We start from the raw sequence: 6,000 nt of genomic DNA, 5'->3' as shown, positions 1-6,000 counted from the left end.
TGCGATCTGACAGTTTTCACAGAATCGGATCGTACAACTGTGAACCACTGTGCGGTGCGATCCGATCCTGAGGCGGCTCAAAAAATGCCTCATGTGCGAGTTTGGTGCGGATGCGCTGTGAATTCAGCCATACAAAGTGTATGGCTGAACTCGCATCCGCACATGAGATCGCATGTAATTTAGGAGCAGTGCGCTCCGAATTACATGCGATCTCGCAAACCGCACAAGTGTGAACCGGCACTAAGTGCTGGTTCACACTACTGCGGGTGCGCTGGTTCGCACTGCACCCGCACAAAAGTCGCACAGGACCCTTTTTTTCAGCCGCATCAGGATCGGATCGCACAATGGTTTACACTTGTGCGATCCGATCCTGTGCGAACTGTCAGATCGCACTGCGATATGTGATCAAACTGGGGATGTCGTTAACATTTAATTGACACCCCCTGCATATCGCATATGGCAGTGTAGACTGCCTCTTGTGCAGATGCGATGCGGGAACAGGCTGCGAATACGCAGCCTTCCAGCATCGCACAAGTGTGAACCGGCACTTACACTCTGTTTGCTCATTATTATTTTAAATAAATGAAAAAAAAGGCATATTGAGTTTTTTTTATTATTTTATCCGATTAATCGATTAATCGAAAAAATAATCGGCAACTAATCGATTATTAAAATAATCGTTAGTTGCAGCCCTACTTTAGAAATCCTTCTGTAACCAATGCCATCAGTATGTTTTTCATCAATACGGTTGCGAGGGTCTTGAGAGAGCTCTCTGCTTTTACTCATCATGAGATGTTTCTTGTGTGACAGCTTTTTATAGGCCATCAGTTGAGACTGAACCAGCTGATAATAATTTGCACTGACAAGGGGAAGGTTTACTTTCAAATTACTGATAGATTTTAGCTGGTGTCTTGGCTTTCTATTCTTTTTGCACCTCCCTTTCTTCATGCGTTCAGTATTTTATCCCTTTGTCATTCCATTTTATTACACATAACCTAATTTCTGAAGTTATTTGTTTTGTTTTTTTGTATGTATGGATTGCATGGGTTGTTATCGACATGACGTGAACATTTCATGTCAATAGCACCTTTATAAATATATTTACCTAGAAAGATGGTGATGTGTTCAATCCTTTTTTTACCTGCTGTATATCTAAAAATCCAATTTCTCTTTAGTTTATTGACGGACACAGCTCCTGAGAATCTTGATTAGTGGGTTATATTGCCCCCTACAGGAATAGGACACTTGGCAGAAAAAAAAGCTTGACTACATCTATGGGCAGTCCCAGGAGGTATATTCCCCCTCTGCCTAGTCAGGAGTAAGGATGTAGTTCCTTGCTGGGATCTCTGGTCCTCGTAAATTTTTTCTCTTTAGTTAGATTTTTTCTCCTGTGAGATCTACAATCAACTTTCGGGGCGAAAGGCTGGATAATCTAGATCCAGTAGTCAACCCAGTCTGGCCAGCAAATGCGCACAGACCAAAGATTCGCGCTAGGTTGGTGGCGACATAGCCCCACCAGAGGGGAGCTGGCCTGTAAGTTAACTATCTCACGAGGTCGCATACGACCGGGTTTCGGCCCATGTTGCTGCGTTCCTCCTGGCTGACAGCCCCCCATTTAGATGGCGAGGGGTTATGACTGGAGCGGTGCCCGTCTGGTTCCTGTTATGGTAAATAGCTGTCCCCCCTCTCCCCCTGGAGGGTTTTGGGGTGGACATGAGCCCCTGGGTTTCTCTCCTTACCATTAGGCATCCCCCTGTGCCTTGGTGGTCCCTCTGGTTAATTCAGTCCCCCATCCATCCCCCCTCCCCTCTTAACATAGGGTAGAGTGTAGCGGTCTGGGCTGCTTCCGAGACTGGGGCAAGGAGCTGTTCTGGTGATGGGGGCAGGGGGTGCACCGCCGGTGACTGGGCGTCAAGTGGGGGGGGGACTGTACCTGGGAGGGACTCCTGCCCGGTTCCCCCCTTTCCTTTTTGGGCCTTGCCTGGGCGCCAGGGATCCTTCCTTAACTGATCTTCCTTTTCAGGGAGTTCGCCTGTTTGGAGCTACCCTGGATGACATCATTAAAAGTCTCACAGTGGGGAAGAGTACTTTTCTTCCACAGGCTGGTAAGGAACCTCGTCATAGACATGGCCCGCCCTCGGCTCACAATACGTTTTTTTCGTCCCTCAGAGTTGGTTGATAAAGGTTCAAAGCCTTTCAAATCCTCTTTGGGAGGATCCAAGTGATCTCAGTCTGGCAAGCCCAGAGCATGAATCTCCAGACCCACGGAAAGACTCCTTCTGCATGAAGGTGTGCCCTAACCCGTGCCTGGGGTGGGGGAGGGGGATGTCTTCTCTGGTTTCTGGGCCCCTTGGACCTCCTTGGTGCATGACAATTGGATCAACAAAGTGATACAGTCGGGCTACAAGACTTATTTTCATTCTTATCCCCTGGAAAGGTGCTTTCCTTCCAATGTGCATATGTCCCTGGACCGATTGCAAGCTCTCTTTGGGGCAGTGCAAGACCTGTTACTGTAGGGGTTGATTGTCCTGGTTCCAACCTTGGAAAGTTTTCAGGGGTTTTATTCGAACCTGTTCACAGTCCCAAAAAAAGAAGGCAAGGTGCATCCAAATCTGGATCTCAAGGCCCTGAACTGCTTTGTGTGGGTACAGAAGTAGAAGAGTCTATTATAGAGTATAGAGTCTATTATAGAGTACAGAAGTATAGAGTCTATTCGCATGGTGGTGGCATCCCTGCATCAGGGGGATTTCCTTGCCTCTATTGACATCAAGGAAGCTTACTTACATATTCCAATATGTGTCTGTCATCAGCGCTTCCTCTGCCTTGCCTTGGGAGAGGAGCATTATCAATTTGTGGCGTTACCCTTTGGTCTCACCTCAGCTCCTCGGACCTTCACAAAAGTGTTGGCCCCAGTGCTGGCGTTGTTACGTCAGCAAGGGATCGCAGTGCTGGGCTACCTGGACGACCTTCTCCTGTGAGAAGAGTCACCTACTGCTCTGGTGGACAATGTGGAAATCACTATACGGACTCTGAGGGAGTTTGGCAGGCTTCTGAATTATCAGAAGTCTGCTTGGTACCTTCCATGAAGCTGGACTATCTGGGTCTGACTCTTGACTCGGCCTTAGTCAGAGTGTTCCTTCCTCTGGACAAACTCTAGAAATTGCATGCTGTGATTCATCTCCTGCTGTCCAGCAGGTGGTTCAAATGGAGATCTTGGCCAAATGGGACAAGTGTCCAAAGTCTCTTAGCAATCAGATATGGCTGAGCCGGGAAATGAAAGGGTCTCTGGTCTGGTGGCTTCATTCTACAGCTGTTCCTCAGGGCAAATCCTTTCTCCCCTTGTATTGGACAGTGGTCACCATGGATGCCAATCTGTCCGGGTGGGGAGGTTTTCCTGGGCCAGAGCTCTGCTCAGGGTGTTTGGACACTGGAAGAGTTCAGACTCCTGATCATTGTTTGGGAACTCCGAGCGATCAGACTGTGCCTTAATCACTGGACGGATCACCTTAAGGGGTGTCCTGTGCAAATCCAGTCAGACAAGGCCACACCCGTGGCTTATGTCAATCACCAGGGTGGAACAAGAAGTGTGTTGGCAGCTCTGGAGGTAGCCGGCATTCTCCGGTGGGCAGAATGCTTCGTTCCGGCCCTTTCCACCGTACACATTCCAGGGGTGGAAAATTGGTAGGCAGTTTATATTAGTCGACAGGCGTTGGACCAAGGGGATCATCCGGATGTCTTTCATCAGCTGTGTCTCGGGTGGGGCACCCCCAAGGTTGATCTGTTGGTGTCTCGGCTCAAAAGGAAGGTGCAAAGGTTTGTGGCACGTTCATGGGACCCGCTAGCGGACGCCACAGATGGACTGGTGGCCCCCTGGGGCCAGTATCGTCTGATTTACACCTTCCCTCCCCTAAAGCTTCTGCCGAGACTCTTGCACAGGATCGAGGCGGAAGGGATTCCGGTCATTCTAGTGGTCCCAGACTGGCCTCTCCGATCTTGGTACGCCGACCTGGTGCAGCTGGTCGCCGACGTCCTTTGGAGACTGCCTCTCAGAGAGGATCTGTTGTCCCAAGGGCCGATCTTCCATCGCTGGCTTTAACGACTTGGCTGTTAAGAGTCGGTGATTACAATGCTGTTGAAAGCTAGGAAATCTACTTCTAGAAAGATCTACCATCGTACGTGGAAAATGTACATTGTGTGGTGTGAGTCTCTTAGGGTTCATACTCGCTCTTTCTCGGTGGCTCGTGTCTTGACCTTCCTTCAAAGGGGGGTTGAGCAAATACTGGCTTTGAGTACCATTAAGGGCCAGGTGTCGGCCTTGGCAGTCTTCTTTCAATGAGCTTTGGCCACGCATTCCCTGGTGTGTACCTTTCTTCATGGGGTTCGACACTTGGCTCCTTCAGTGCGGTCTCCACTACCGTCTTGGGATCTTAACTTGGTGCTTTCAGTCCTCCAGAAACCTCCCTTTGAGAATATGTTGGAGATTCCCCTGCTTGCGCTGTCCCAGAGGGTGGGTTTTTTGGTGGCTATCACCTCTGCGCTCAGGGTATCAGAATCGGTGGCATTGTCTTGCCGCACCCCTTACTTGGTGATCCACAAAGATAAGGTGGTTATTCGCCCCTGTCCATTATTCCTTCCAAAAGTTGTCTCTGATTTCTATTTGAATCAGGACACTATGTTGCCTTCCCTGTGTCCCAAGCCGAAACATCCTAAGGAAATTGCATTGTATGCCCTGGAGGTGGTCAGACTCACTATTTGTACTCATGGATGGGCATCGAAAAGGCCTGTCCGCTTTGTCTGTGACCATTTCTAGATAGATCAGACAGACAGTGACTCAGGCCTATTCAATTAAGGATCAGGTTCCTCCTTTCCCTGTGAAGGCGCACTCTACTGGGGCGCTTAGTGCTTCTTGGGCCTTCCGTCATCAGGCATCAGTGATGCAAGTATGCAAGGTGGCTACCTGGTCGTCGGTACACACTTTCAAAAAGTTTTATGAACTGGATGTGTTGGCATCTGCGGATGCTTCTTTTAGCCGCAAGGTTTTGCAGGCTGCTGTTTAGAGGGTCCATTCCCTCCTTAGGGGAGTTTTTTTTCAGGTGGGCTCCGGGTATTTTTGGTTGAGCTCCTGTTACCTGGTTGGCTACGGTTTAGCCTTGGGGAATTTTTTGCTGTTCCCACACCTCGTTTTGACACTGCTTTGGGATGCCCCACTGGTCAAGATTCTCAGGAGCCGTGTCCGTCAATGAATGAAGGAGAAAATGGGATTTGTGACTTACCATTTCTCTGATGTTTATTGTCAAACACAAGGCCCGCGGGCCGAATATGGCCTGCAAGGCCTTGTCATGTGGTCCTGGCACCCAGTTTTGCAGCTGTAAAGTGGTGAAACTCCATTCCGCCAGGTCTGTCCCTCCGCTCCTGCTTCCCACTGTCAATTATAAACAAAGAAGCATTCTGTGTTTACAAGGGACAGCTTTCCTTTCAGTGGCTCCCAGATTTATCAGATTCCTGCATGCAATCCTGGTGGGGCACGGTGGGGACAGATCTCCATAATCAGAGAAAGAGAATGATCTCCCTGCAAGGTGAGGCAGAGATAGCAGAGCAGCCTATATAGGGAGGTACTAGAGCCGATTACATGGGTAGCAGAGCTGCCTACACAGGGAGGTACTAGAGTCGATTACACAGGTAGCAGAGCTGCCTATATAGAGAGGTACTAGAGCCAAATACATGGGTAGCAGAGCCCCCTACACAGGGAGGTACTAGAGCCGATTACACAGGTAGCAGGGCCGCCTACATAAGGAGGTACTAAAGCCGATTGCATGGGTAGCAGAGCAGCCTATGTAGGGAGGTACTGGAGCCAATTACACAGGTAGCAGAGCTGCCTACATAGGGTGGTACTAGAGCTGCCTACACAGGGGTGTACTAAAACTGAGCTAGGTAGGAAAGAGTGGAGATGCAAGGGAGCTTTTTGGGGCTTGGATTGGGCTTGCGCACTGCACATAGTGC

At 49.4% G+C, this 6,000-nt stretch overlaps 1 protein-coding gene across 1 annotated transcript in view; it reads left to right on the top strand.

The window, feature by feature from the left end:
- The window catches only part of SMAD9 (SMAD family member 9), a 35,502-nt gene that overhangs the window by 6,606 nt on the left and 22,896 nt on the right, over nucleotides 1–6,000 (top strand). The gene's annotated exons all lie outside the window — the stretch shown is intronic.

Source organism: Pelophylax lessonae (genome assembly GCF_965119305.1).
Source record: "Pelophylax lessonae genome assembly, chromosome: 2".
Taxonomy (NCBI): Eukaryota; Metazoa; Chordata; class Amphibia; order Anura; family Ranidae; genus Pelophylax; species Pelophylax lessonae.
The sequence above is the reverse complement of the archived record's forward strand: the minus strand, read 5'-3'. Positions and strand labels throughout refer to the sequence as shown.